Source organism: Suricata suricatta, chromosome 5 (assembly GCF_006229205.1).
Source record: "Suricata suricatta isolate VVHF042 chromosome 5, meerkat_22Aug2017_6uvM2_HiC, whole genome shotgun sequence".
In the NCBI taxonomy this organism is placed as follows: Eukaryota; Metazoa; Chordata; class Mammalia; order Carnivora; family Herpestidae; genus Suricata; species Suricata suricatta.
The window spans coordinates 77,517,384-77,530,360 of NC_043704.1; the positions used below are offsets into that span (position 1 = coordinate 77,517,384).

The 12,977-nt window shown below is 38.6% G+C and overlaps 1 protein-coding gene and 1 long non-coding RNA gene across 5 annotated transcripts in view; one reads left to right on the plus strand and one right to left on the minus strand.

The window, feature by feature from the left end:
- Nucleotides 1-12,977, minus strand: part of TP63 (tumor protein p63) — a 222,147-nt gene that overhangs the window by 79,341 nt on the left and 129,829 nt on the right. The window lies entirely within an intron of this gene.
- Nucleotides 1,521-12,977, plus strand: part of LOC115291893 — a 39,380-nt gene continuing 27,923 nt past the window's right edge. Inside the window, exon 1 of the long non-coding RNA XR_003908712.1 lies at nucleotides 1,521-1,599. This is a non-coding gene — a long non-coding RNA (uncharacterized LOC115291893). The remainder of the gene's footprint in view (nucleotides 1,600-12,977) is intronic.

A 12,977-nucleotide genomic window follows, 5' to 3' on the forward strand; every position in this document is an offset into this window, starting at 1 on the left:
CCCTCTCTCTCTATTCTTCTCCTACTCCTGCTCTGTCTCTCTCTCAAAAGTAAATAAACATTTAAAAAAATTAAAAATATTAATTAAGTACGTAAGTAGTCTAAAATACAAACAAGAACAAACCCACCAAAGTAAGAATTCCATAAATGGAAATCTACTTGGATACTTTACATAACTTTATTAAAAATCAAGGTCATAAACCTGCCAGGGGAAACAGTACTTTTGAAGTTAATTTAAAAAGCATTTAGTTAACAACAACAACAGAAGTTTTTTATTTGCTTCTTTGATTTGACACAAGAGTGGACATGTTGACAGAGTTGCATTGGAGGCCAAGGGGCAGATCAACATTGCCAACGCCATGTACTCTATCAGCAGGATGAGCACATTAATTTGGGTGACTCATTGCAAAATGAAAAATCAGGGCCTCTTGTTCATAAATTATTAAATTTCAAAATTGTGGAGCACCTGGGTGGCTCAGTCTGGTAGGAGTCTAACTCTTGATTTCAGCTCAGGTCACATCTCACGGTTTTGAGTTTGAGCCCTGCTGTCGGCACAGAACTTGCTTGCCATTCTCTCTCTCCCTCTCTCTCTCTGCTTCCCCCACCTACTCTCTTTATGTCTCTCTATCTCTCCCTAAATAAAAAAAGGAATAAACATTTTAAAGAATGGTGATAGCAGAGCATTAAACAAAACACCAGACCCTTTGCTACTACAAACTTCATATGCCAATTAAGCTAGCTCTGCACCAGGTTAATGAGAATAATATTTATCCCTTATTTTCCACAAAAGTGAAGTTGATGAGATGAAGGGAGCAATGCCTGTGCCCCTTCTTTACTATAATTCCATAAACATAGAGGGGGGTGTCCTGAGTTAGTCTTGGATGGTCATGTGATGCCTATTTACAGTGACCAGTAAAAGTGTCATAAGTTAGAACATGACACTTTCACCTCGGTCACAAAAACTACCTCAGAAGAACTGTAGGGGGTCGCCTATGTCCCATGTGATCTGATGTGACAAAAACTATTAGCATGTTTAAAATGAAATAGAAAGTAGATTGTCCATTTCTAAACCACGAGGCATCTTGATTTTGAAATAAACTTAACATACTCTGTAGACACTCAATGAATGAATGAATGAATGAATGAATGAACGCATGAATGAATGAATAAAAATGTTATATATCTACCCTATCGTGTCTGAAAGAGAAGACAGCCATGTTTCCACAAAACCTGAAAGGCATAGTGAACACAATTTGTCTCAAGTTGACTGAAAGCCTGATAAAGGAAAGCAGTTGATTTCCTCTAAATTCAAACAGATGTTTCACTTCCTAGAAAATAACTTTGAAACAGAAGACTCACCACCTGGACCCTAGGTTTTTTGCCAGCATCTGTAACTGGAATGATTTAGTTTCATCACAGACCAGTTGATCTGACCACAGAAAGGATGAAACTCACCTTGGTCACAGAGACTTATACTCCTGGTAATCAAAGCACACCTTGGGGCTGTTCTGGAACATGGAGCTGTCATGATAAGTGTAGGGATACCCAGGGGCTGAATCTCAATCTGCTTGCTTCTATCATTAGGAAAGAGTAAGTTTAGGTAAGTACTATTCCCAAATACAGATAAGAGTATTTTCTTGTTTCTCTCCTCTCTTACACCCTTTACATTCTCATAGCCACGTATGTGCTCTGATTTGTTTCTTCACTAAACTTCAGTTTGGATGGATGATTAGAATTAAAATATAGAAGATTAGATTTTTTCCTGAGTGGACACTGTGGAAAGAGTGCCCTATAAATGCAATTCCTATTTAGTTGTATCTATTTTTCTTTCCTGGATTACACTGTTAAATGATCTTAAACTCTGAACATAATATGGACCTAAATTTTCTTCTCACCTGACCAGCAATATTGTGTCAGTATGTATACTGTAAACAAAACTCAATATTGAATACATGGGTTTATACATAAAGTTGACAATGTAAATGATTTCTTATAAAAGAATTTAACATTAAAAAAGAGGATCCCCATCAAGTGATTTGACCAGTGCAAAGAGAGACTTAGACATAATTTGTGTTTCTGAAAATCTTTCTCCTCCAATTTATCTTATAAGAAAAATGTTAGAAGTTCTGTTTACTAGATATTACTATCCATAATAGCTAATTTATGGCAGAGGCAAAAACAGCCAACAGTCTATGATAAGAAGTTAATAAAAAAAAATGAGAGCCAAATCAGGAATAGGAGAATTTGTTGTCGGGATATATAATAGAAATTTATTTACTTCCATTTAGGGGCACCTGGGTGGTTCAGTCAAAGCCTCCGACTTCAGCTCAGGTCATGATCTCACAGTTCACGGGTTCATGCCCCACACTGGGCTCTGTGCTGACAGCTCAGAGCCTAGAACCTGCTTTGGATTCTGTGTCTCCCTTTCTCTCTGCCCCTCCCCTGCTCTCTCTCTCTCTCTCTCAAAAATAAATAAACATTAAACAAATTTGTAAAGGTTCCCTTGTCACAGGAAACAATAAGTTGCCCAAATTTCATTTGGGGAAATTATATGTATAATCTTTGGCTGATTTATTAGACAAGGCTAGGGAATTGAATGCTCTTTAGCACTTAACATTCCTGAATGGGTCCTAGTAATGCAACAGAACTGTGAACTTAGACTTGGTGATGCCACTAATGTGCTGAAAACCCTCTGCAAGGTACATGAACCACCTGGACCTAGGTTTCTGACAAGGAGATCGAATCTCAGGATCAAACATAAAAGGTGCTTCAATTCTAGCATTCCGATGGATGACCACACTCCTCCGCAAAGCTATGTTAATGTGCCATGAGATTACTTTCAAAAAATGAGATAACCGGCTTTTGATTTATCCAAATTTACCAAGCCCTGCCTCGAAATCCACAGCATGTCCACACTTTCCTCAGCTGGTCAAACCTCTCACCTCGGGTTTCCTGAAGGAGCACTTGTGAACATTCTAAAGCCCCTCCTGGGAAAAGAAAGCCGTTTTCCTCGTGACCCTGGCTTTACAGAGCATTCATTCGAATGTGCTCTGGTAGACAGTACTACGCTTTCATCCCCAAATATCAGAAGGACGGTGTCTTTTCAACAAGCACTGCCTTAGGGAGAAATACTTGTCATTTTTTAGTTTTCTATCGCCTGCCTCACCTGAAAGAATGATGGCTTATTTTATGCTAGAATTGAACACAACTGAGTTAAAATGCTCCATTCGTGGCCAAGAAGCTATTTGTATTACAATGTCAAGTTGAAGTACTGTTTTTCAACCTTAATATATTTAGCATCAGGTTTTTCTCAAGACCAGATTTTGTTCCTTGTAAGATATTTCACTTCTTTTATCTTTCAAATGATCCCCCAAAGCACATGCTTGGAGGTAAAGTGTACTCATACCTTACAATAAACAGCCTTTAAGAAGAAAGCACCTAAGCGCACAGGAGCTTCTGGCAGTAGGCAGAGAGTTTACTAGAATGTTAAAGTGAGTTTAAAAGTGCCGAAATTCCTTTGAGGCCTGAGATTCCGTAACTCAGGGAAGAGCTCCCTAAAAGCCAATGCCGGACAACCTCAGGTGAGGCGAATAAATACACAGTTAGCTGATGGGGGGACAGCAATGCTGACAGATACTGGACAATAGCATTTGCAAATCCAGGAGGTAGAATGAGTTGAGATTAAAACTCAGCCTAAATTTACTGAATTCGCACTGTGCAGAGCTCAACTAAGAAAAAATAAGCTTCAAGTTCTTATTTCAGTCAGTAATGACAAATGAGCAACATCATAATCATGAGCATCTAAATTCTGCAAGGAGTTGTCAGAAAGGTATTATACCAGAAAAGTGTAATTCTAATATTCAACATTTCTAGATACAGATATTAAGGAAAAAGATACAGAGTTTCAATTTCTTCAAAGTTGGAAAAATATGTTTAAGGACATTTTCAACCTCTCACAATCACCATATTGATAGCTTTATTTAGCAGAAATGGTAATGTGGAAGGAAGATAGTACATAGTAATGAAAATTTTTAGTGACGGTGAGCCATCTTTATGGAAAGCATACCAGGGTGATTTTAGAAGACTGTCAGTAATGTTTCCTTGGTTTTTAAAGTGAGTTTAAAATATTTAAAAATAATTTTTATAATGTATCTGTCTAGGCCATATCAGAAATTATTATTTAAATCAGTAGGCATGATTAAATGCAATTAGCATTATATATATATATATATATAGTATATATACATCACAATTTGTTTACCATGATGTGAAACTGAAGACACAGCCACATAAATAATGAACACTAAAATGTTTTAAAAGTCTGAAACGTAGGTCATGTCCATTGCCAATCCTCTCTATGAAAAGAATATTAACTATTACTACTACTACTACTATTACTTTTATGAATAACCTGAGTTCTTATCTAAGTTTTTTATAGTCTTCAAGTTCTATTTATTCATTTAATCCTCATGAGCTAGGTGGCATTATTATCCCATGTTTTATACATACTTATCGATGAGGAAACCAAAGCGCCACAAGATTAAGTAACTTGCTCAAGGTAGTAAGCGACACAGCCCTAATCAGAAACCAGTAAATCTGGCTTGAGAACCCGCTTGCTTACTTTTCTTTTCATTCCGACTGCATGTAAATCTGAGTCACTCAGATTTCTGCCTGGAATTCGTATCTAAAAATTACATTCAATGAAAGCATACCTATTCTATATGTTAAGAAAAAACTCCATATGAAGGCCAGGATATAAAACTAACCATTCTTAGATGGTGTGTGCTTGCAAACAGTGAGAGACCCAGCTCCACAGCTGCCACCAGAAGGCTCAGGGCAGATGAGATCATGTCTCTCTCAGGCTTGAAGACCTTGAGCAGCTCCCTATTGTAAGGGCCCCAAATCTTTCAAGTGGCTTATGCCTCCACTCTATTTGAAACTCTCTCCTTTGCTCACTAACACGAACACTAACAACTCGCAAACAGGCACTCCTCAAGTTTTTCACAGGCAGATGCCTTTAGTCCGCAGCCTCCTGGCACTGGGGGGCTGTATCCCAGTTCATCGGGCAGGTTTTAACTCAATGCCATCCCCCAGGAGAAGCCCTCTTCACCCAGGTAGGCATTCTCCTTTGCTTCTCACGGTCTTACTGCTCCAGCTTTCCCTCGGCATCACATCATTAAAACTGAAATGAATTCATATATACAAATACAATTTTTCTTGAATATCGGTCTTTTCTGCTAGACCATAAATCTTGGAGGGATTATATCTCCTTCATTACCGGGCCTCGTGTATGCAACAGCATCTGAGCCCCAGTGGCTGCTCCAGAAATATTTATTGAAAGAATAAATGCAAAACATTTTCCAATAAAAAGCACCTTCACAAGGTATCTTTCTTATTCTAATGCAACTAAATGTTGATTTTTATGCTGAAGGAAGCCTGCCTTCCAATCGGCTTCAGGTCTTTATACACTAGTGCTGACTGAATGTTATGGTGCATCTCCTAATAATTTCTATGACCTTTCCTCTGTGTTCTGCTTTGTTTTGGTAGGTGGGATTGGGCTTTTTGCTTCAGCTTTTATGGGAACTAGTAGCAGAATAGCCTGTCCTGTCACTCATAAGGTAATGAGTAATACTTTGTAGCTCACACCTAGCTGGAAAGTTTATTAATGAGCCTCTACTTCCTTAAAACAAACACATACACGTTTTCATGGCAGGGCAGTATTTCTTCCCTAATGGCCTAGAGTTTGTTACTAAGGCATCTAGGTCAGCAGTAAGAATCCAAATCTTTGTGGTCACATAATTATTCACTTCCTACAGACGGTGCTTGTGGCCGAATGCAGATTTCTTTGGAGAGAAACCACCCAGAAGTAAGACGTTAGTTTCTGGTGGATAGGCCACAAAATTTGTCCCTCCCTCTCTAATTTCCATGATTTTCTGCCCTGTTAGCTATAAGTCAGTTTAGAATAATGCCATAATTAAGGGCTTACAGTATATGTTTTGAGGAACTGAGATTGTACTTTATCAGACTTACCACCATTTTCTTGCAAATGGTCTAAGCTCATGACTTCATTTCCCAGACTTTATAATATACTCAGAGAGGTTCAAACACTAGACTTTCTTTGCAGATAGAAAAGTAAAGCATGAAACCAGGAGTACACTACTCAGTTTTACTCTTCTCTATATATTCAAATGTGAAACACTGTTTCATCCGTTCCTCTTGCTTGTCAAGTTCTTAGCTGATTGCTACATTTCTCATTGTATTTGAGATGAAAGTTTTTAGTGATTTACTACGCTTTGTAATTAGACACGGTGACTTATATAACATTGGAGTGTTCCTTTAAGCTGTCACTTTTAACTGCAAAATAAAACCAGTTTCCAGCTATGCAGAAGACAAGCCTTACTTTCAAAAGACAGCTATCTGTTCATTTCATCCTATTTACTCATTCATGAAAGTAACAATCAATCAGTTTAATAATTACAACAGCTTGTGGTGTCTTATTTGAACATGAAAAAACAAACAAAAAACTAGGACACCATGTTTAAGAACAAAATGACTTAAAGATTTCTCAGACATCCTTTAGTAATAATAACATCATTAAAAATAAAACAGAAAGTGTTTGCAAATCATCAAGCTTATTCACCCAGAGCAACTACCCTCCCCTCCCCCCAATCTCTGGTGACGATCAAGGGACATGCAGGGGACAAAATTAATCAGTGTGGAAGCAAGTAAACACTTTTAAGAAGTGACTGCAAAGCAAGATAAAAATCTCATCTATTCAGTTTTTTAAAAAATCAAACACATTCTCTGTCCTCGTGGGTAATCCATTAAATGAAAGAAGCACACAATTTACACTGTTTACCTCTGTCAGAGCACAAGGCATTTCTTACTCAGGAAAACATTCCCTGTCTTTTAAAAACTTTCTTGCCACTTAAGATATAATGGAAACAAATGCCAGGCTTCATTAAAGAGAGAGAAAGAGAGAGAGAGACACACACACACACTTGTAAGATGTCAAGGAAAGCCACACGATTCAGAACACATAGGCGGAGGCAAGGTTTGTATCATGTGTGCAATCACTTTTCTTTTTGCACAGGTTATGAAGAGCCATTTCGGTAAAAGTATGTACTGTATGCCACATTTTTATTTGAAGATACTCCTCATGCAGCAGCAGCAGGGCATGCCTCCATCCCTTTCAGGGACCTCATTTGGTGGCCCTGGAGAGGATACAGAGATCAGTACCACACATGCCCTACCCATCAGCAGTCTTCCGTCTAGGACTGGGGAGAAGGCATCTGGTCCTCCCAGAGAGCAATGAGGGATGAAGAGAGAAGTGCAGACAAGCTCAAAGGAAGGAGAGGTTATTCTGAATGGGGGGAAGGGAGCAGATCTGAGAAAATTTTAAGGGTGAAGTAGCCTCCCAGCAGGGTCTTAAAAAGTAGAATCAATTTGATAAGTATCTGGGGGTTGGGGTTGGGGGCTAGAAAAAAGTTAGGAAAAATATTTTCTCTGGAAACTTACTATTCTGCTTTTTAGCCTTTCAGATACTTTGGGACTGGCTGGGAAATTATTTCAACTGAGGCTTATTCTGGGCTTTCTACTTCACCCAGGGTCACCATTTCTCTCTGTGTTTACGCCCATGGAGTCCCCAACCTTAGTCTGGTGACACAGTCTCACACGGTCCATTTAAAAGTAATCAAGCCATTCCCAAAACATCTGATGTTGCCCGTTGGTTGAGAGGGTAATGGTTTTCCTTTTAATTCTGATTCCATCAATAGAGTGACACTAATCCAGACTGATTTGAGTAAACAGGGCATATTCTCCATTGTCTCTGTGATCTGAGAAAGAATAAACTTGAGAAAGCTCACTGCCTGGATTGGAAGTGGCCCCTTTGGGTGTTTTTGTGCAAGCTTGAAAGGAAAAAGAAAATGCCTGTACAGAGTTCTTTCCAAGGCAAGCTGACTTTGGGGGTGGTAATTCTCATAGTGGTATTATACTAAACTGCACCTATTAGTGGCTTTAGCACCAATAAGAAAGTAGAACTATTTCTTTTGTAGTGTTTCCAGAAGAGCTGACGAGAGTGTTTCATAAATTTCCGCCTCTGGCAACACACCATCGCTTGACTCAAAATTCCCTCTTTCGGCTTTTATAATTTTTTTTTTTTACCGTTTAAGAAACACAGACAAGACACACTTCAGATCACACGTTTTGCATGAGATATCACTTTACACTTTACCAACATCCACTAACATTCCAAAAATGTTTTCTTCTTGCCAATATTCCCTCACCTAGAACCAACATATGCTTTATCTTAACACCGGTTACTGAACTTTAAATTGACAGGTAAGTATTACCTGGTGAAACCATCTCAGAATGGACATGACAGGCTGATTTTACTTTGTCTTTGAAAGAAGAAACTTGAGCAGAGTGTATAAACTTAGTCATTATCAAGTAAGAAATACATTTAGAAGTGCTTCCCGAGATATTTGTTGTCCTTTTTTTCAGAGTATGAAAAGGTATGCCTTAAAAATTTTTTTTTACATTTATTTATTTTTGAGAGACAGAGAGAAACAGAGGACAAGTTGGTGAGGGCCAGAGAGAGAAGGATATGCAGAATCTGAAGCAGGCTCCAGGCTCCGAGCTGTCAGCACAGAGCCTGATGCAGGACTTGAACTCATAAACTGTGAAATCATGACCTGAGCCAAAGCCAGATGTTTAACCGACTGAGCCACCCAAGCGCCCCAAAAGGTATGCCTTTTGAAAGGGATAGGTGTGCTCTATTATCAGACCAAGTAAGAAAATCAAATACAGGGAAGTTATAAAAAAAAAGATTTTATTTTACTTAATTTAACTGCTTAATTCTGCAAAGGAGGTTGTAAGCGATGTGGTAGTTTATGCAGCTTCGCTGCTTGCCCTGATGTCTGCGCAAAGATGAAACTGGCACAATCACATTTGGATGTTGGATATTTTCAAAATCCACTTTCTGTCAGTGGAGGAGTAGGTTTGTAAGGAAGAGAGAGGAATGGGATACAAGGTCAGAACTCACCCCACTCATCACTGAGGCCAGTGCTCCCTCCTACCCCCTCCCTTTACATTGAAATCAAGTCACTGAGTCAACTCCCCCCTGAACCCACCCTCACCTCCCCCTCCATTATCTCTGTGATTGACCACATTTTCTTCCTGTCTGAGATGCAAGTGATGAAGGGGGTTGTAGAAGGAAAGGATATTAATATGGGTAAAAATGAAGGCATGTCTTCCCCCAATATTTCCATTCAAATCTCAAATGCAAATGTGTCTCCTCAACCAAAATGAAATTTGAAAAATTTACAGCAAAGCATTTTTAATTTGAGATATCAAAATCTTGATTTTTTATTACTGCTTTTTGTTTAATGGGGGGGGGCATTTGTTTCTTAAATGGGACATTCATATTTGCTTCTGCTCTATTATTTCCTAGTTGGGATTCTCATCTTAAACAAATAGCACACTTGGTATATTCTCTCATACTTACCTCCGGGATTACTATTTACATTTCAAGCAGTGACCAGAGAAATGGTTTTCTCATCCTCATTCAAAGAGGACTATTTAATAAAGTTAATCCTAATTAACAGCAAGAGTCTGGATTCTGTTCTAGCACTGATTAATTTAAACATGTAATTACTCGGTGCCTGGGTGGCTCAGTCAGTTGAGTGTCGGACTTTGGCTCAGGTCATGATCTCATGGTTTGTGAGTTCGAGCCCCCATCGGGTTCTTGGCTGACAGCTCAGTCTGGAACTTGCTTCGGATTCTGTGTCTTCCCCTCTTTCTCTACCCCTCACCCACTTGTGCTCTGTCTCTGTCTCTCAAAAAACGAATAAATGTTAAAAAAAATTAAAAATAAAAATGTAATTATTGAGTTCATATAAGGATAAGATAATTGATCTGTATCTGTAGAGGTCTAACGAATGGGATCAGGAAACTCTCAACTTTATATAGCCCAAGCAAACGTGTGGGCTATTTTTTCTCCTTCCCTGCAGGACGGCACTCCTAAAGCATGTAGACAAAGTTTTGAATCTCGGGTTTTGAACCTTGTCCATGCTTCCAAAATATTCATAGGGTCTAGTTTTCAGAAGATAAAAGTCCCTACCATATGTTGTTGCTGTTTCTACAACAGCTTTGCATTTTGACATAAATGCTAAATACATATCTGTGTTTAAATCGACATTCTCTTTTCAAGTCAGTATATCATGTTGGTATATCAGCATCTGGTCATCTGGTCCTATGCAGTTTTTCCTTGTATTTTTATTAATTTTTCACTCTATCCAGAATGACCTTCCTTCCCCAACTTGGCTACATTCTGGTCCTCAAACTACATGAAATATTACCTTTATCATGAGCAGTTTGAAACCATTTCATTGTCTTTGAGAGTCTTTAGTGTCTCCTACCACATACTGTTTCATACTGAAGTAATTCATGATACCTTATGTGCACCTAGAATTGTGAATTCTCAGACACCAGTGGCTGCAACTATTCACTTCTGCTTTCCTTACACTGTCTAGCAATGTGACCATACCTGATTAGCTCCTAGTAAATGTTGGGTTGTAAGGAAATGCTTCTTTTGTGGTAGAAATAACCTAAGTGGCCTGTGGATAGGGAATTGTTTACCAACACATTTATACTACTTTCTCATTTTAGAGTGGAGGTGGGGGAAATAATGAAATAAAGAGTGGGTCTTCATTTGTAGGGTGACCATATACTTTGTCTTCTAAGTAGAACATTTTTGAAAGAAAAAGTGATGCTCTTCATAATTACATTTGTATAGCAGGCATAAATTAGGACAAACCAAAACCAATTGTTTCCAACTTAGCCATGGCAGAAACTATAGCTATTAAAGAGAGCAACGCACGGAGAATATCTAAGTTGTATAAGACTTTAGACATGATCCATTTCTACCCTTCCACTGGTCCCAGAGAAGCAATGAATATTCTTGCAAGATGGCCAACGCGTAATGCGGAGAAACCCATCTTTATCCTCCCAGGGAGTCTCGAGCAAAGCCACGTATCCTCCCCAGGTGTGGCCCTAGTACAGTTCCAATTATGCCACTCTTCTGGTTAAAACCCTTCCATGGCTCCTCACTGCCACAATACTGAATGTGATTTGGTCTTCCATGAGATACTCTGCTTTACATTTCTAACTTCATTTCCTAATTTTTTCATGCTTTTGCTTCCAACTGACCGATTTGACATTGCTGGGTACACCAGCATTCACCCCAGCTCTGGGCCTCTCCTGATGCTTGTTTCTTCTCCCCAAATCCTCCTTCCCTCTCATATTTCAAGGACTTAGAAATTTCTAGCCAACCTTACAAGAGCAGCTGCATTTTACTTACATATATAGACTTTCTTGATCTTCCTGTTTCAAGGTACTCTCTTTCTCTTTGATCCTTCAAATGTTTTGCTCATACTTGTAATAGGACAATGGTGATCTGCCCTGTATTATAACTGTATGTGTTCATTTCCTCTCTGAACTATAAACGTCTCAGTGTAGGAGCTGTTTCTTCCCCTCTTACATACCATCTTATATATAACAGATGCTCAGGAGACGTTCTGTAAAAGGATTAAGGTGGTCCTCCAACCAAAGCTGCCATCCCCCCAATACTAGTATATATGGAAATTGACAGAATTCAAATTCATTAAAAGGTATCAGTGAAAATTATAAGATGTTTACAGAGGTAGTACATTAATAATCTACATTTTCCTATTTTCTTGCACCTCCAAATTGTGTTCTTAAGAGAAGATTGGGAATCAAATTCATAACCTACTGTTTGGATCAACACTTTAACCTTAACACTTCAATCCATTTTCTTTCAGAAGCCAATCTACTACTCTGCCGAATGTCCTGCATAAGCAACTCAGTCCACTACATTGGTACAATAATAATGCTACATCAGACATCTGAATTTTTTTCATCATACATTCAAAAGAGAACTCTGAGTTCATGAGATCTGGAAAACTTTTCATCTTCAAAATAATAAGACCACAGAGGGGTCTTCTGGTATCTGTGTTCATTGTTTCATATTTATTGACATAAACTGATTCAAAGAATAAATAGTGTATTCAACAGAGGGGGAAGGCTTACTTTCAAAATATTCCTATGAAGGGAGGACTTGTACTTATGCTCCTCTGCCCCACAAGTTCACGTCTCACTCAAAGCTATCATGTGCACCTCAAAGAAAGCTTGGGAACATTTGGAAGAACATATTTCTTAACCTTTTGACCCATACCCTTCCGTAATATAACATCTCCTAACTTCAGACAGATAATCCCTTAATGGTAAGAATATAGAATCCAAAGCCGTATTACTCATTGTCTTAGAAAAAGTTAGTAACTTTGCATTCAGAAGGTATATGTGGCATGGTCAAAAGCAACCAATATTTTTTTGGTTGCCATAGCTAACCACACATTCATTCATGTTTCTCAGCATACTCTCCACACCCCAATTGAGGGTTAGTGCTCTCCTAAAAAAACAAAACAAACCAAACATGCTTTTTCCTTATCTAGGTAATGGATAAGCGATATATTATCACCACTCATTTTTCCAATAGTAGCAAAAGAAAGTATGATCTATAATCTGTGATCTTAAGATCTCTTTCTCCCAGTCCCCTCTGGGCTTGAGGACAACCAGTTGCAAAAGAAGCAGTGCAATCTAAGGCCACAGCATGGAGTGAGGAACACAGCCTGGCTGACAGCTGAATTAAATCTGCAGTTTCTGTTTCTGACCTATGATGCTTGTACATATGGCGCTAAACATCAGAAAGCTTAAGAAAATACATTTATTAACTATTAAGAGAAAAAATCACTCCCATGGGAAAAATGTCTCTCGGAGACAGTATTAGGGTAGGAAAGACTTTTTCCCTTGACCATGTGGGCCCAGATGTCAATTAAACGGCAATGTCCTGAATTCTGAGATCACCTACTACTGCCTTCAAACTTCTCGTCTTTCTCTCCA